The following is a 19,767-nucleotide window of genomic DNA, read 5'->3' as shown; positions in this document are numbered from 1 at the left end:
AGAAATTAGTTGTTGTTTCTTTCTAGTATGGGAAATTTTTTCTATCGAAAATTGACTTTTTTCCCCCCTCTATCAACAATTGTCATGATGCTTTAATTATAGCCAGGAGGCCACAAACAATCAATCCAGGTGCCACAAATGGCCCCCGAGCCCTACATTGAACACCCTTGGTCCAAAGTGAAAAACCAGCCTTCGGTAGCTGATTAAAGTCCATATCAGCGACACCGACAAAGGGGTGCAAAGGTCAGAGACGAGGCTGAAATAAAACCTCTCTCTTTCTGTTTGCAGTTGCACTCTGCACTAATTCATTAGACAAACAGATCCTAAAAGCGAATGTTTGGGAAAACACACACATCCACAGAGACCAAACTCCTTCAAGACAGACACACTCTACTGTTCTGGTGACGACGAGGATTACTTTTACGTAACCGTGCCGTCACTCCAAAGGTCAAACCTACATGTGCAATCAAAGCGAACTCGTGCACATCCCAAATTTTCCGGTCCGGGAGAGCGTCTCCGATCACACACTCCCTCCCAGTATGCACTCACTCTTAAGTCTATAAATAAAAGGCAGAAGAAGAGAGCAGATTTAGGTCAGCAGACATGCTGCTGCTGATGAGTGGGTTCTTCTCCGACGGAGAAAGCAGCCGCAGGATTCTGGTGCCGAGCGTCGACACGAAACCAGCGCCCGCCTCATTACCGCACCTTATGCCTTGATTTTAATCCTAAATTTACTAATCCCAGCCACACTGTCTTCTGTTGCGATGGAGCGTTGCAGCAACTGGCTCTGCAGCATTTATGCGCCGAGTTTGAGCTCTCTTCCAAGCCCGCCACGCACCAGATGTTCAGATCCAGCTGCAGGCAAGTGGCTGTTCTGAACACAACGCAACAGCGTCCTAAATTAACTGATAAAGTCACAAAATCTGATAAATAATAATAAAAAATAAATAAATGTGACACTTTGTTTTTCTATGCTCAACTATGGATGCACCGATTCACTTTTCTCATGTCCAGAACCGATACCAATATCTGAGGTTTAGTATCAGCCAATATTGATCTGATACAGAAAAACATTTCTTTTTTAAAAACACAGAAAATGTAAAAAATATTTAAACCTGAAATATTTAACTTTTCTGGCTTTAAATTCATCAAAGTCCAAACTTTTGTGACAAAATCATCAGCTCAAAACTACTAAGGGGCCAAAAAAAAAAAAAAATCTAATTTTAAAATCTACAATAGCCACCTGATAAAGTCACCAAATGTGGTAAATTTAAAAAATAGATCTAGGTGATCTTAAATAGTTTACAGCTAAATGTGACACATTTTTTCTACGATTAATAATTAGGGATGCAGCAATCCACTTTTTTCGCGTCCAAAACCGATACCAATATCTGAGGATTAGTATTAGCTGATGTCGATCCTTTACAGATAAAAATTAATTTCTTTATGAACACAGAAAAAGAAAAGAAAACTTAGCAAACAACACCCGAACCATGTAACTTTTCTAGCTTTAAATGCATCAAAGTCCAAACTTGATGTCAACTGGGCTAAAATCGTCAGTTCAAAAATACTAACGGGCCAAAAAATATAATTTTTGTTTTGCAAACTACAGCAACCACCTGATAGACAACAAATCAACTAAAGTCACAAACCTCCTGGATGATCTTCAATAGCTTACAGCTAAATGTGACACATTTAAGTTTTCTATGTATAGTAACTATGGATGCACCGATCCACTTAATATTATTTAGAAATTAGAAATAATTAGATTATTTAAAAATAAGGAATTCTAAATGATGTAAAATAATTTTTAAAAAGCATGATGTCACTCAGAGCAAAGCATATTTTCTTCAATATCAGGACTCATACAGATATTAATATTTGTGCATCATTATTTGATTTGATAAGATGTGCATGATTTTTAAAATAATTTACAGATGTGAATCTGTTTAGACACACTCTTTCCTTTTTGGTTACAGACTTTTATAGCAAACAATAAATGTCCGCTATTACTCTTTGTGTAATAAATCTATATATTTAAAACTTGACCTGGATATGTCTGTGAGAGGCGGCTCTCGAACCTCTGACACCAACATAGAGCTGAACGATATGGCTAAAAAAAACTTATCGGGATATAAAAGTTTCATATCAGTCGATATTGATCATTATTGATTAGTTTTTTTGTTTTAAATATCTCAAATATTGCCAAACTGATGGTGTGATCTTTCCTGCTTTATTCACCCCACTCCATTTTTAAGAAGTTATGAGGCACAATGCAGAAAACCTTAAATTGCTGCAGCACAAGTTGCTCAACAGGTCGTTGCTGGGTGACCAAAGAATGCATGAGTTGCTAGGTAACCAAAGGCTGAGTGAGTTAGTTGATGCCACTAAGCTAGCTTAGTTCACAGTGAGAGGTTAAGCAGCTAAAGTCATTCCCTTGACTTTTCAATGAATATTCTATAAGATGTATTGATACTGATCACATGTCTGTCACGATATATATATTGTTATTGATTTATTTGATTTGTTAAGGTGAATCTCCCCCGAAACTCATTAATGGATTTCCCCTCATCATCCACTTACAACTGCCTGTGGATCTTCTATCAAACACTTTTTCCTTCCACTCAACTTTCCATTAATATCAGATACAGCACTCTTTGTGAACTACAAAGTTTTTTGTGGAGGTTTTCAATCTTTTTCTTTATCGTTTCTACATAATATTCTACATAATATTCAGATTTTTCGAGGACATTTTAGCTGCAAATTATCTAAAATAAATGCTACACAAGTTTAACATTTAAAACTAACTTTTCAATTACATTCTAATTGACTGAGAAGCACCTGTTTAGCAACTCCTGACATGTTTATTCACCTCAGATCCCATCAAAACAGTATGTGTGTCCCGTGGGTCCCTGTCTGGACAAAGTAAGGAGTAGTAGAAGAAGACCTCTTGCGTGACCTACATCCTGCTTGTGGGTAAAAAGCAGAAGAACAAGGAGTGAAGAAGAGGTGCTGTCACCAGGAGGTGGCTGCTGTGTTGTGGTGCAGATTACAAAACAGAGGCCCCTCCATTAATACAGCTCCTGGTTGTGGTATGTAGTAACAAAATCCCTCAGAAAACACACATTTATGACAATAAAACTGTGATATAAAGTGAATTAAATGTTAATTCAATCGTGTTTTTGTGTACATTTCTCATTAAACTGACTTAACTGGGTCATTTCATGACGTTTTTATTGTACTGTACACATAATAAGCCATAAAAAAGTGAGGTCCAGTAACTGAGTATATTTTGGGACAGCCCAACTATCTTTTCTTAAGGTCTGTGGAAAGTTTATCAGACGCTTTTTCTCCGCAGTCCTAAACTAAGAAGCAGAAGGACCGCCCTGTGTCAGTAACTGGAATCCACAGCGGATACACACACAGTAGCAAAACTTCTCCACCACCTTACTGTACTGATACCGAAACACCAGCAGCCGCCGTCTCTATTATTCATTACAAATAGGTTAACGCTCTCGTGCCGGTGTGTTTCCCCCTCTCGACGTTGCTTAACTTCGCTCCTTTAAAAAAAAAAAAAAACAAGGGGGTCAAACATCGAAACGGAGGCTTACCAGATCCAGATCCGCCGGGGGTCCACAGAGAAACATGAGGGGGTATTTAAACAGTCCCGTCGGCAACAGAAAAACAATCGGTCCTCACTCCCGGAGACTCCGCCACACAATGGCGCTGATAGGAGGAGAAAACAGCCTCCGCTCTTTGGAACGCTGATGCCTTCAAGGCCTGTCGGATTCACCTACAACGAGACCGTTTTTTTAATGCTTCCGCGTTCACGAACGATTTATAAGTGAACTAAGCGAAGATTATTAATAAAACGCCATGTACGTCGCTGTTTTCCACCTTAAATCAAACGTAAAAAACGAAGAACAATCTGTTTAGAGGCTTCATTAAACGTTTATCTCGTGAAAACGGAGAAAGAAAAGGAACAGGCAGCAATTAATCACTAATTAGTTTAACTATATACTAAATACCTCAACTCAAACAACAGCGTGAATGTTTTAATCTACTTTAGTTTGTTTCTGGCCTGTCAGGCTCTAATTAGGTAAGTCAGAGAAATGTACGAGGATCCCTTGAAAGCAGCAGGAGAAGCTGAAACCGAGCAGCTGCCCCGAGAGCGGAGTTTAGCCCCGCCCACATCCAATCGCGTGTACGCGGGCACGCACACTCACATCAACAAGCTCCGTAACTTCACTCTGTCAGTACAGATTGACTGGCAAAGTTTGATCAAAGTGTCAAAACTAAATTAATGAATTACCAAAAAATAAAAGAATTAATATTTAACGTAGTTATAAATTGCATAATTAATTCATAAGTCCTAATATTTATGAATTTATTAGATTTATGGTCTCCAGGGGCTAGCAGTTCCACAATTATAGATTTTTCTTATTAGTAGTATTAGTGATGGTTAAATAAAGTTGCAAATGCAAACAATAAGTTAGCATAACTGATGAATGCATGAAACCATAAATATCTGCATGCTTAAAATATTTTTAAATACAAAATAAAGAATGTAAACAAATACAAATATTCATTATGTGATAAAAGCATATAGAATCATTTCAGGATTGATTTATTTACTGTACAATCCAGTGTTGTATTGAAGAATTGAAGACTTTATATAAAACTTACAACATAAATACATAATTGAAAAGTTATATCTGTAATAAATTAAATTCCAAACAAACAGAGTAGCATATAAATAAAATTATTAGGTTTCAATATAATAATAATTAATATATATTAAATGTGGAAAATAATACTATGCAGTTTGGTGTTCAGGATTATAAAATAACCAAATAAATTTTGAAATAATTCTAGGCTTCTAAAATAAATTAAATAAATCTAGATAAATTTATTTTCATCTTTGTTTATTCAGGTATATGTGGAAATTTTGGCCATTTGACAACGTAACACTATAAAAAATAAAATAAATATAAAAAAAATCTATATTTCAAACAGATGGGGAATACAAATTTTAAATCTAAATTAAGATTTTTAAATGTTTTTAATTTAAAAATTGCCACAATTAAATGGAGACTGCTCCAAAAGCAGAAAGTGGACTATAGCGCAGGGCATTCTGGGTAAATGATTCATATTTATTTTTTTTATGATGCCGCTCCATTTCTGTTTACATTTCGTGAAGAAAGTTGTGTTCAGTGTCTTCTTCAGAGGTTTTTGTATTGTTCCCTTCAGTAGTTCTTGGTGAAGCGCCCCCACAGGCCAGGAGGGGAACAGATTTTTCAAATCGTTTGGTTCATTTGACGCAGTGTGAAAGAGAAATGCAGCAGCTGAAAATGTAACAAATGTTGCAACTTTTGGTCCCTAATCAAATCGAACCTACCGACTGTCAGGTCATGTTTTACAAGCAACCAGTCTTCTATCTGGACTGGGTTGTAGTATAAGTCTTCTAACTGGAATGATTAAAGACCTTCAGCTGGACACTCTTTTTACAGTTACACCTGTGCTAATGAATGATGGCCCTGGAATGAACCAATTTGCCATAAAGTAAACCTTTAAGCTGAAAAAAGCGCTTTCTGCAACACATTTATATGCAAAATATTATGAGTTTTGAGCAGGTACAAAGTCTACAAATCACAACATTACAAGTAGGCTTGTCAGAGTAAGTGATAAATCAATTAATCGCATTATAAATTAAAATGAGCTCAATCATTTCCGTTTGCATGATTTATTACCTATTTCCTTCTCTCTTTCTTCCAAAAACTGGAGACAGAAGTCTTCAATATAGTGTTTTAGTCAAAACTAAGCTTCTCTTTGAAGGACAATTTTGTTTAAAGAGACTTCATAATTCATTTTATTTGTTGTTTTGTTTATTTATTGTGGATATTTAAATATCTTCCTGTTCCAGTGTTAAATGTTCAGTTTCGAGAATGTGTTTTTGCCATTATGTTACTTGAAAATGGTCTCAAAACAACAATATTATCATTTATCGCAATAACTTCTGGGACAATATATCATCCAGCTAAATGTATTAATGTGAGAGGCCTAATTGCAAGTGTAAAAATTGAAATGCATTGTTGAATTCTCTTCATTATTACTTTCTGCACAGCGTATTTCTGCTTGTTGTTTTCCAGCAGACGGAGAGAAATGTGCACTTTCACTTTTGGAGCTTCCTTCTCTAAAAGTCCAGTCAGATTGAGGAGTTTATGACCACAGCTGGAGGCGGCGGCGGCGACGGCTGCAGGCCTGACTCGAGCTGTGAATATCAAGTATCTGCATCAAACAAACTGTTTAGCTTCAGGGAAACCCTCGGCTGCAGTGCGGCGAGGCTCGCTTGGGTTGCATGAGCGTGTTCCTGCGAGTGAATGGAGATCTGATTTTAGGTCTGTCTTCATCTCTCCGGACTCCGAGTTGACTCATGAATGCCGAGCAGCGAGGAGGGATGGCTCTAAATAAAGATTTCAGGTCAAAAACAGGAAATGGCTCAGTGAGCAGGGAGGGCAGGGCCATAGCAACACCAACTGGAGAGCAGCGCCGACAGATTCCCTCTCTCCCCCCTCTATCTATCTTTATTTATTCCTTGCTCTTCTTTTACTTCCTGCTCTGAGCAGCAGCCACATTTTACCACACCGGGTACTCACGTTTCAGATACATTCATCCAAAGACATATCAAGCATATGCGGCCGATTTGGTCCGTCTTTATTTCCCTTTTCATGAGGGTGAGAGTGTGAACCTGACTCACGGTGAGGTGGCTGCTCTCGCTCGCCGTTCAGAGCATGAAGCTACACGCTGCTTCCATCCATCACCGTGTTGCACCTCCGGGTGGTAATGTGCTGGACTGGAGTAGATGACTGTCATCTGAATTAGATCATCAACCATTCTGGGTCCATTTATACTGGCAACAAGCTGGGCTCTTTTTCAAAACATAATCAGGATATATTAATGCAATAGATGAAACGATTAATCATGATGAATCAATTATTGAAATAGTCATCAATTAATTTAGTAATCAGTTAATCGCTAACTGGAACATACCAACTCAAAAAATGGCTGCTTGCTGAAAGAACAACACACTCAGGGAAATAATTAACCCAAAACTGTACAAAATATATATACATTTTGTATTTAAAGGGACAGTATTTTCCAAACACAATCAACTAACTATGTTAGCTTCAGTTGTTATAAAGATGTTATCCATATCAAATATGACATAAAAGAAATTTGACTTTGTAACTTAACACCTTCAAATTGGGCCTCTGTCTCTTTAAAAACTCCTGCTCTTTCTGAAACTCCGCCTTCAGGAAGTCATCGCAACATGGCATCGCAACATTAATCCTTTAGCTGCTCCTATAATGAGACGTGCAGTTCCACCAGGTGTTTGCTAATTGCTGCTGGCTAGTCTGAAGGAGCTGAGTGGGGAAGTCATGAGGGAAGGCTGCTAGGTGAGGCTGAAGCTCGTTAGCTTAGAAACTGCAGCTCTGAAGCGGAGCTGCGCCTCGAAGCCGGAGCTACGTCCAACCAGGTGTTTTGCACGGCTCAGTGGTTGCCGTGGAGATTAAACGATTTCTCAAACATGCATGAAAGAACCAAATCAACACTCCAGGTATGGTTTTGATAATGGAATAACATTATAGCATGAGGTAATCAGGTAATCATTAGCTGCACCTATAACTGCAATAAATCAATTTTATCAAATAATTTTAACATAATAAATGTGAAAAAGGCACTTTAATTTCTCAATTTATTGAAAAAATGCCTGGAGCACATTATGAGGATCCTTTGTACTCTGATAGATTGAATAATCGTTTTGAATCGAATTGTTGCCCCAAAAATCAGAACCGAATCGTTAGTAGAAGATTCCTAAACGTCTTTGAGTTTTCTGCACAGTGGAACCCTTTAAAATCTATAAAAGTTAAAGCAGAAAGAGACATCTACATGCACTGGGAGACTTGAGGGTGTGTGGCGAGAATATTAACACCGCCGGACTTGGGCGTGGCGCAGAGGGCCAACGTGGAGAGGAAGACGGGTGGGAGGGTGCAGGGAGGGGAAGCCAAAAAACACCCAGCTGCTTTCTTTCCCATTCTCTGTCCCTCTCCCTTTGTCTCTACCTCCTCCTATTCTCTCCTTTTGTCTCTTTACCAGTCTGTTTATTGGTGTCCATCTTTTCCCCGTCTGCCCCATGCGCAGCTGTTGCCTCAGTCACAAACTCCCCCAGTGGAAGGTTTATTAATTATATGAAATATCCATGATTCGCTCTTCATTTACAGCAAATATTTCTGATATGACTGTGTAAAAACAAAGCTAACAAAAGCCTGTTGGTGTTCCATACACATATGTACAAAATGCACCGTCATTCATTCTTCCTGTTAAAGATGAACTTTTAAAAATGGGTGTAGAATAAATGTGGAAAAGTAAATTAGAGCTAGTTAAATCAATTAATTGCAATTCCACCTGGACAACAATCACTAAAGAGATGCTCCACTTTAAAGAAACTGAAAAGTCATAATTTTGAAAACATTTATGAAGTAGTTGCAACTTTTGCCTGTTTTCCCTGACTTGGCTGAATGATTTATGTTTGGAAACATAATTTTGGATACAAAAACTTCCTAATCCATTTTAATAATTGTTGTTGTGTTTATTTATTTTTGAATATTTAAAATATTTTCCAGTTAAGGTGTTAAATGTTCTTCACAAATTAAAGTTTTTTTTTAATTTTGAGGGGGTGAACTTGCATTAATATGCCATTATTATTTTATCAGTTCAAAATGGTCTTAAAATATACATTGTCATTTATAGCAATAATAAATGACAATGTTTGTTATTGTATAATTTGTATCGTGACAGCATTGCTAAAGAAGGTGGCATCAGAAAGTTGTCTTTAATTACCCCGATGTAGATCATTACTTCATCAATAAACTAGATATTTGTGTTTAATAGTGGAAGAGAAATTCATACGATAATATGGTTGAAAACCATATCACGACAGAAGCATTTCGTATCAGTCGATATCCATAATTTTGTATATTTTTTGTTTTAATTATCTGAAATGCTACCAAACTATTTGCGTTTCCTGTTTTATCCACAGCTTTCTCTTCACACTGTTGTTGTTTATTGTTAAGCGGTTTTGAGGCAATGGTGGCAAAACCTTAAACTTCTGCTGCGGCAGTTACTCAACAGGCCGTTGCTAGGTAACCAAAGAATGAATGAGTTGCTAGGTAACCAAGAAGAGAGTGAGGTGGTTGATACATGTTCAAATTCAAACTCAAATTTAAAAATAGTTGATCACAAAAGGAAATTAAAAGTTGTTGTACCTCATGCCAAAGGCTGAGCGGCTAAAGCTTCTCCTTTGCCTACATCCCCCAGAATGCTGTGCATTTCTGTATCAGAATTATTGGATATTCTATTCAATGCATCCTATTGATATTGGCCATATGTCTACCACAATAAATATTAGTTTGTTGTTCAAACCTACGACTACATCCCATTGAGAAAGTCCTGAGTAAAAATCTTTGTCCCCTCTGCGTGGCATTAACATGCTATCCTACACACCTGCAATGGTTTTGCGTGGATATCTTGGTTTTCTCCAACTTTTAAAACATGCATGTTTGGTTAATTGGTCACTTTAAATTCATCTTATGGAGAGGAAAGGATGAATGGCAGCGATTCAACTGTACAGACAAATGGAGTGATGAACAAAACTTCATATCCACGAGGAAGTAAACACCACGCCATGCGAAAAAGACGTTGAGGGAATCGCACCAAGAAAACCTCTTTGCCTTGAGGTTGGCTTACAAAACGTCTGAAACAACATAACTGCATAACTGCAAATATGCATATTTGACTTCTTTTCTTTGAATTTGTGCACACAACACCTGTATATTTAAGGACATAAGATACACTAAACATAAATGACTAAAGAGTCTTAGTGCAAAACATTTTTAACTTTTAAGATTGGGAGTTGAGCCTAAGAAAATGAGAGCAAAAGTTAAACAGAGAGACACAGAAACAGAAAAAAAAAGGGAGGGAGATGTGTTTATTCATGACGGGCTGGACGCCTACAGTGTCAGGTGACTTACAGGAAAGAAGCTGTTTTCTTTCTCTTTCTTTCCCTTGCTCAGTCTGTCCTTTTCACCCTCATTGTTTTTCCATAAACCTCCCAGATGAATTGTTGTTTTCTCATCAGATTAATTAATCAGAGTGCAAATGTCAAATTGAGCCACAACTAATGCATCAAAAATCTTTTAAGATCATGAATTATTTAGCTGGAGATAAATGTTTTCTCGACTTTCAGCGCAGACACATTAGGAACAAGAGTGAAGTGTTTTTGTTTTACTGGATTTAGGGTTGACTTGTGTGAAAAGGGTTAACTGGTTGGTTGAAAACTGGTTGGTGAGACACATTCCAGTCCAACAAGTCACCATCAGCTCTGCAGTAAATAGAAAATAGATCCCTCTGTCTACTGCGCCAAAAACTCAACACAAACTTTTAGTTCTGCGCTGAATATTTGAGGTAATGTTATAAGAAAACACTAGTGACGCAAGTAATACTGGAAGTGAGGATAAACATCAGTAGTAATAGTAAATATATTCAGATTTACTGCCCATTTCAGACTTGTTTTAGTGTAATTTCATGCGTGCATTCCTCACCCACACACATCTTTGATGCCTTCAGCAATAAATCCTGCAGTTTTTTTGGGATTTTTTTTTTTAAAGCACAAGTCAACCCAAAGTGCAGTGAAAACTGTGTGCATGGAGACACTGTAGGCCAAAACAGGAAGGTCATTAATCATCGACAGAAAGCAAGCCGACTCAGAAGTCATGGAGCAAAAGGAAGCAGCAGCGATTCAACTTTAGAGATTAACCGGTTGTTTACCCTCTTCTTTTCTTTTTTTTCTAAAGTTTTTCCACACTCAAGAAAACTCTTTTCAAGATTTATGTTCGTGAGTCACAAAAGAGCAATTTAGTACTTTTTTTGCATTAAAAATGCCAAACAAAAATGGAACAGAACACAGAAAATATCATGTAGAATGATCTAAACCACAACCATCTTAAAACAATGAATCTCCTTTCTATCTTTACTGTAAGTAGATATTTTTCATATTTACAATTTAATAATATACTGAATTCGTTTTTCTGCATTTAAATTCTCACTGCAGCAGAAAGCACTGCGTCATACTAATATTTCCTGTGCTATAAGTAACTCCTGAAATCACTATTTTCTTCTAGAAGTGATGTGAACACCTGCACTACGAACAGTCAAACTGAAAGAGAGAAAAAAATGGCAAAATTTCAGAAGAAGCCGCTAACTTCCTTCAGTTAGATCTAATAAATAGTAGGAGCTCACTTTAATAAAAAAAAAAACAACCTTCTTCTCAGAAAACTGTGAAAACTGGTTGCTATGACGATTCCCTCCATTTCTGTGGAGCAGAGGGGCGGAGTCATAAAAGGCAAGGAAAATGTCTCAAACTAACAGTCGCTATGTAAAAATTAAACATTAAATCAAAATATTTCTTATTCTGTTTAAGGCAGAACTTTTTGTTGTCCACACATGCTAATTTTTACACTTCTACAGTGTTTTATATTGGAGATATTTAAAATTAGAGACCCTGATACAATAAATTGTAAGAAAAACTCAAATGTGGAAAAAAAAATAGTAAAGGTTTGAGTGTTTGGGGATGTGTGAATGCGTAATCGAACTCTGAGGTGTGCCGTCCGCCAAAGAACCTAGATCTCAGTTCAGTTGAATTGAACTCTGGTGCGGTTTGAATGCATATGTGAACACCAAGAAAATGTTCCAAAAGTGGACTACACCACAGGGCATTCTGGGTAAAAACAACCAAGACAAACATGAGAGTTTAATATTGCTTTCACAGTAAACACGTTACGCATGTCAAAAATGTGTCTGATGCTTCAAGTTTGTCGTGTGTGCACTTTGAACGCAGATGCACTATAATGCGTTCACACCAAAAGCATTTTGAGCGTCAGGCGTGTCTGATTTACATGTGTCTATGAGGAGGCTCATTGAGGGCGCGTCAAAATCACTCTAGCCGTTGTTTTCCGTCGCCGGTCTATTTGTCACTTGATGCGTTAAATACTCCAAACGGTTCAAATCGCGCCGTGTTAGAGACTTGAAATCCACCAGGGGCTCAATGCGCCACCACACAGACTTTGAATGTAAACAACACGCGCTTGACGCTCAAAACGCATTGGTGTGAACACATCATAACGCTAGCAGGAGAAACCGCTCATTTTTTTAAAAAAAATCAAAAACAAGCGAAATCATACAATCACTAAACTCTGATTCTGCTCAATTTTATTTGCATTTTGTGAAAAAAGGAGCTGCACTTGGTGTCTTCTTTAGAGATTTTCATGTCGTTTCCTTCTGTAGTTCTTGTCGCAGCGCCACCACAGGCGAGGAGGGGAACAGATTTTTCAAATGGCTTGGCTCATTTGACACAATGCAGTGAGAAAGCGAACTGCAGCAGCTTAAAATGCAACAAATGTTGCCATTTTTGTCCCTAATCAAACTGAATCTACAAGACTATCTCGGCAAAGGAACTACACTTCACTTAAAGTGGACTAAATAGAGCTGGTGTGAATCATTTTTACACTTTTGTTTAAATATTTCAGCATCAATCTAGTATTTTTATTTATTTTTTTACTTTGGATAAGCGCAGAGTCAGATTCTCCTATCCTTGCTAACAGACAGCGTTGCTACTTCCTCTGCTGCTGCTGCCCTCCTACACCAGGCCAGACTGGCTGAGTCAGCTCCGCTGCTCTATCACGATTCAGTCTGACACACTTTCCCTCCCCCTGCCTTCCCTCATGAATCTCTTCATTCACTCCGAGCCCTGGTCAAAACTCCTCTTTCTGTTTTCTCCGGCTACGCTCGCCGCTTTTATATCTCTCCCTGATGATGCATAAACATCCCCCAACATCAGATACTCCCCTTCTTTCTCCTCTGTCCCTCTCTCTCTCTCCCCCTCCATGCTGGCTGTCTTCAGGGCAGCAGAAGGGAAGTGAATGGCTTCAGCCCTCCCAGCTGGTCCCATCACCCAGCAACTCACAGCAAAACAAAAGAGCACACACAAGCCTACAAACAGCTAAGCAATACACACACACACACACACACACAGGTTCGCAAGCAGATGAGTTTCTGCATGCTCTCAGTCATTCACAGACAGATATGCAGATCTACACACATACCCCTACCCCCGCCCCACCTTTGCCCTTCCAAATTTACATCAGCCCCCCACTCCCCCTCAGCCTTCATCCGCCTCCCCGCACCCGTTTCCAGACACCCGGCCCTTTGTCCGCACTTCTCTCTGCACATACAATAAAGACGTATGAACATGTGTTGGTCTGCAGAAATATAAAAAAGGCTTGGAGCGCAAAGCTTGCAGTAAAGGCACAGTTTGTGTTGGTGGTGCATGCATGTTTTTACGTGCAGCCATGCAGCTTTCTTTAACTCTGTAAAGATGCATGTAGGAAATCAAGCTGCAGAAACCAGGATGGAAGCATCTTCTGTCATTTTCAGGTGTTTGAAATGCGACGTTTGCTAAAGTATCCTCAATTTTCCATCTTACAACTAAACTTTAACATAATTCACTGCTAGGACTGCAACTAATTGATTTTTTTTAAACTGGCACATTCTGCAGATTTTCCACTAAAACACTTAAACAAAATGTAATAGCATAGCATTCTTTTAATGTAAGGTTGATAATTTGTAGCAAGAAATGTTACAAATGGAGCTAAAAAAAAACTTCTAACATCAACATGTGAAAAGTTTGGTCCTTTCTGCTCAACTTAATCTGATCTGCTGATTATTTTTGGTATAAACCGATTGATAATTGAATACCAAAAGGTGCTAATTAGGAGATTTTTTTACAGAATTTGAACCAGGTGAAGCTGAAAATGTGACTTGTGGCGTTTTGAGTAGAAAAAAGGATTTTTTGCAAAATGTTAACGTTTTTTTTTTACATTTTTGGCTTTTAAGCTGCTCAGATTAATTGCATCTCTGATTAAAGTTTTCCTTTGGATGTTTTGGAAATTGTTTTATAATCTAACTGATTTGAACTTTCTACCTCACCTTCCTTGGTATTACTTGAAGCTGTTTGTTCTCAAACAAACTTCTGCAGCTTTTGCAGAAAAGCTGCATTTATACTTAAGTTAATTGTACTTTTTTATTGATAAATATCAGAGTGAAGGGATTTGAATGCAAAAACACAACGCACTTTTCAGATTTTATCATCGTTTTTCAAAAAAAGAATGATAATATGAGCTTTGTGCTGGTCTACCAACTAACCGTCTACTTTTGCTGCCTTCAGGGTTCTTTGTTTTTTGTTTTAACTAGAACCAGGCTCAATTACGGCGCTGCGCACGTCATCATCCAGCCGGAGACCCAAACAATAATCTCACCAAATGCTGCTTTGCACCACTGACACCGATATCAGCGCGTTAAATGGCTGCCAAACCGTCACAGCAGCGTGAAACAAAGTATATAATCATCAGGTCATAATCATGCAGCCGCTGGAAGCCAAATATCCCCAAATCAGAGCCAGCCCGTTGGTTCTCTCTCACTCATTTAACAGTTATCCTCAGCTGACTTTATTTTTAATGTGAGAAACCTGAAGCTGCCAAAGCAACACTTACAGCTGATGAAAGGGAGCGCGCTCTGAAAAAAACTGAGACGCTGAACAAACTTATGAGGGCAAAGTTGGAGCCGTTTGAGTCAAGACGAGTGTTTAAAACCTAAAACATGGTGGTGGCAGCATGGTGGTGCGGGGACGTTTCGCTTCCAGCAGTACTGATGCAGCTGAACTAGACTGACCTAGGTTATCCTCATCTATCTCTGCAGTTCTGCTGCTACTGAAAGGACAAGCTGACTGTTAAATCTTTACTTTCATAAACATGGTAAGTTTTCCTTCATCAGTTCACCTGTGTGTTTTTGTGTCTCTGCTCTGTGATTAATTGATCCATCTATATAAATTAACTGAATTGAATTTAAAGTAACAGGATTAAAAAATACCTCAAGCTTCTCAATCTTTTCTTCACATTTAAGATGGACGTATGGGAATTTCAAACGTGGCAATGACTAAAAATTATGCATGCACCAATAAATTGACCCCAAATTCCTTAATTTTACGTAGATCGGCTGATACTTTCATGACAAACCGACCGTATCTACCTCCTCAATTAACTATAGTCACCAATTCAGCAACTTATTTGTTATATTTAGCATATTTTCAGACAAAATCGACAGGTCAGGTTATTAAAGGTAACCTTCCTCAAACAGGCTGGGATAAGTCTATGGTTTACTCAAAATATGTTCATTACATTTTTTGCACAAAGTTTTACAAAAGGAGATTTTAGTCTGGTCAGTTCTGCCTATGAGCTGCTTCAAGATGTCTTGACACTTTAAATCCAAAATGATCTGCTGTTGGCCATTGAAAATGAAAACGGCTGCAAACAGATGCGCAATTATACAACCGTACATCTTTGAAAAGCAGAAGTGGAGCATCCTGCACAACCAACAGTAATTCAGCAAGTGGTTTCCAACTGACTAAATGTGCTGGAGTTCTGCTTGGGTTGCTACATAACGGCACAGTGCCCAGGTTTTTGAAACGGCTCATTTTCCATACACCAAAAAACATTAACTTATTTCCAAGTTAATGTTTTAAACACTTTGACTGTTTTTAGAAGCAGAAGAGACGCAAATGAAAGAACAAAACCTGAAAGATGTGAACTTTGCATAATAGTGCCCCTTTAAATTTCACCAACTTTGCCACAATGAGACTCAAACATCCAACTAGAGCTACGCTAAGAGGAGAAGCTTGTTTAGCCAAACAATAGTGGTGGTGTATGTATACATTTGAACTGTATGTATAGTTTAGGGAAAAAACTTAACTATTTCATGTTTTCCCTTCTCTTTATGCAGCATTTACTACACTTATCAGTTCCTCATCTCTAGAAACTGATAGTGGTACCAATGTGAGTGAAGCTACAGCGCTATGCTAGGCGCTGCAGAGCACATGCTCAGCTAGGAGACATGAGTGGGAGGGGGTATTCCAGCAGAGTACATGATGTAACAGACTACTACACAGGTAGTGCAGCACTGAGTCACTGTGCAGAGGGAGGAAACATGATATCCTCCCAAAGATTCGCCCTGCGTATGAATGACTTTATGTACATCCATCCATCTTCTCTTCATCCATTATTAATGTTTCAGGTTTTCCTTTGGCTTCTTTCTACCAACGCTGCTCTGACCGACATTCGATCCCACTTCTTCATGTGCTTTTCTGCACACCAGCATGTTTGTACACCAAGTTAATGGGCCTCAGACATGAACTTGTTTTGTCCTGTCTAGCCTGGATCTCTGAATGCAGCACAAAACGTCCTCAACGCTGGACAGTTAGCGTACTGAAACCACATCTGTATGACATGCTGCAGGGTACAAAGAGTGACAGACCTTTATGTTTCCGTTTCTTTCAGTCAGTTCAAATTTAGGTTTGGAATATCAAGAGCACTGTGCTTTGTTTACAAAAAATGCCATAAATTTTGTGAAAAATCATATAAAGAAATGCATCTCAACTCAGCTGATTAATCTACTGCAGACCAAGACCTTCATGGTTGTTGCAAAAGTTATTGTTATATACCTCTAACTACCTTAGCAATTGTATTTTTAGAGCATAAATGCAAAAAAACATTTGGAACCACTTATGTTTCTTGTGTTTTTTTTAAACAGACAATATGCAACAGTTATCAGTGGTGTTCCACAAGGTTCCGTTCTAAGTCCACTTTTATTTTCTTCCATAAGTTGGCATCATCTGTACAAAATGTGACGGCTCTTTGTTTCCTTTGCCTTCAGTCAGAGAAGGCAAAAAAATCTGACTTTCTGAGGGTTAGTCAGCCATTTTAGATGTTTTCAAGTTATATTTTAGGTTTGTTATATCCACAGGTCAGTGTTTTTGTACAGATGGATGAATTATCTGACATGTATTGTGCAAAGATCATAAGCGATGTGTCAGAGCTCAGCTGATTATTACCGAGTCTTTGACTAACAGCCTCATGCATATCAACACACTGTTGCAAAATTACAGTGATAAACCTCACTGATTATTTTTTTAGTTTTCGTTCCAATATTTTATTCTGATTTTTTATCATATTTGACTCATAATTGAATCAATTAGCACCTCCACCTGCTATCAGACCAGTTAGCTTCATCCACGCTACAGTTTTAAAGCGATTACTCCAGTCTGAGACCATTCAGACCAGAAGGGTGGGGTTCCTCTGACCTGCAGGTCCATCTTAATAAGCTTACTGCAGGTTCTGCATGTTGGGAGGCCGAGCAGAAGGTCAGAAGTTCGGGTCCAGCAGATAACACCGCAGGAGTGGAGGAGATGCAGTGGAGTAACGGCGTTCTTACTGAGGGATTACTGAGTGCCGATGCTATCATCACAACCACTCTCCCACTGTCTATTTATAGTCCACACGCTCCGTCTCCCTCTCTTTCTCCGTCTAATTCTCCACAGTGAATGCCAACTGCATTAAAAGGCGACAGTCTGAAACAGACCAAGAGTCGGAAAGAAATTCGGAACTGGTCCTGGGTACAGAACGCCAAAAATACCCAGAATTTACCTTGTGTTGCATTTAAGGACGTGCTGAACCCAGAAGATAAAGTAAAATTGTATAGAAATTGCATAATCTCACACTTAAAAGAGGAAGGTCTGTCACAATGTATTAATATCCCATGAAATTATAGAAATAAATTATAATATTGTAATTTTGAGACCATTTTCAACTAAATTAATAATGTTTGCTCTCTCAAACACTAATAAACTTTAATTTTAATTATCCAAAATAAAACAACTAAAAACATAAATAAATAAAAAGGAAAGGAAAACCACACACAACCAAGATTATAAATAAAATGGACTATAACAAAATTTTCCTTCAGAAAATATTAAATCAGCAAAATTTAAATTATCTCGCTCATTTTAATTTATCATCATAATTGATTAATTGCTTAATTTATTATTGAATCAAGCTTACAGTGTGGTTCATTTGGAAAGGTGTGAACATGCAATCAAACTCTGTTATGGTCCAAAAAGAAAATCTCAGGTCCACCTATGACTAGGTCTTTGGTTGAAGTGGTAGCTCAAAGCATTCTGGGTAAATACAACCAAAACAAACACGTTACATTAGCGCTAGCGGAAGAAATGGCTTGTTTTCCAAAGATAAAATAAAGATCCTTCAGCGGCTAAGATCTGACGCCACTCCATTTTTGTTTACATTTTGTGAAGATTAAGTTGTGCTCATGTTTTCTTCAGAGGTTTTTATGTCATTTTCTTTTAGTAGCTCTTGGTGCAGCACCACCACAGGCAAGGAGGGGAACTGCTTTTTCAAAAGGTTTGGTTCGATTAACAGACTGCAGTGTGAAAGCGAACTACAGCTGCTGAAAATGTGGTAAATTCTGCAATTTTGGTCTGAAATCAAACCAAATCTCCGAACGATGTGAAAACACCTCTAGTCTCACCTGATTGGCTAAAGCAGTGTTTCTCAATTCCGGTCCTCACGCCCCCCTGCCCTGCATGTTTTAGATGTTTCCCTTCTGCCACACACCTGGATTCAATATTTTGGTGATTAACAGGCCTCTGCAGTACTTGAAGGTCATGTAATCATTTGAATCAGCTGTTCTGGAGTAGAGGCACATCTAAAACATGCAGAGCAGGGGGGCCTGAGGACTGGAATTGAGAAGCACTGGGCTAAAGGCACAGAACCAGATATTTACCTCTGTGATGGTAGGACAGAACAGCATTTATTCTTGTCACCATTTCCTGATTTATCAAGATTAACATGCGTCCGTTTTATTTAAATGAATCCCTTCATAAATTTACGTCTTTTTGTGATCTTTGACTGATTTTGCTGCAGCTTTTTCAAGAAACTTGTTTTCAAAGTTGCAAATATTTTCACACTCTCTCATGGTGATGAACAGCTTTTACTTTTTGCAAGTTGTTTTTATGTGACATATTTTGGTGTTGAGTGCTGAGGATATTTTAAAAGGAAGATTTCCTTTTATATGAAAACAAGAGTCCTAGTTTTGAGCATAATGTTTCAGTTCTTTAAAAGAACAAAAGAGGGGAACACTTTTCCTTGTGAATATTCTGTTTTTATTTTTATATACTCTTGGTAGTTGATTTGAGACTATTTTTTGTTGGCCAAAATGAGCTTACATTTAGATTTATCTATTTTATATTTTCTTTGACACACTAAACATAATGGGTGATTTTGTGTTTATATACAAATCTATTTTTAATCTGATGACTGTTTATAAATAAAAGTAGCAAAAGCAGTTTTGAAGTAATTTTTTTGGCCAAATCCAATTTAAAAAAACTTTTTTAAAGCATAAAATGTGAATTACTGTACTTAAAATATATATATTTGTGATATTCATTTTTGGCATTAACGGCCTTCCCTATTTTATGTACATTCCACCAGGTTGTTTCATGCGTCCAGGTTCTGGGTTGTTTGCGTTTAAATGCGAGGCGGATGCTGATTTTGCCTGCCAGAGGGAAGTCTGAGCAGGAAGCAGGGAGGACCTGCAGCACCTTAATCTGGATTAAAGGCTAAATTAGAAGCAAGGTTGCTCCTGTAATCCCACTGACAAAGGTTCATCAGCGCGGCGTCTATCTGCTGCGGCCTGCACGGGTTGCCAGGCGGCCCACACACAGAGAGACGCATGAAGATGATCAGG

General features: G+C 38.1%; 1 protein-coding gene across 3 annotated transcripts in view; it reads right to left on the bottom strand.

Annotated features, from left to right (window-relative positions):
• The window catches only part of LOC103154932 (SERTA domain-containing protein 2-like), a 32,565-nt gene that overhangs the window by 11,284 nt on the left and 1,514 nt on the right, over positions 1–19,767 (bottom strand). Inside the window, exons 2-3 of one of the 3 annotated variants that reach the window (XM_016663172.1) lie at positions 3,612–3,793; positions 2,873–2,966 (exon numbers count right to left, since the gene is read on the bottom strand). The exons of 1 other annotated variant lie outside the window; for it this stretch is intronic. The gene's annotated coding sequence lies outside the window, so the exon portion shown is untranslated. The remainder of the gene's footprint in view (positions 1–2,872; positions 2,967–3,611; positions 3,794–19,767) is intronic. One more of the 3 variants, XM_007576398.2, reaches the window with a different exon arrangement.

Source organism: Poecilia formosa, unplaced genomic scaffold (genome assembly GCF_000485575.1).
Source record: "Poecilia formosa unplaced genomic scaffold, Poecilia_formosa-5.1.2 Scaffold406, whole genome shotgun sequence".
In the NCBI taxonomy this organism is placed as follows: Eukaryota; Metazoa; Chordata; class Actinopteri; order Cyprinodontiformes; family Poeciliidae; genus Poecilia; species Poecilia formosa.
This window is presented reverse-complemented; position numbering and strand designations above follow the sequence as displayed.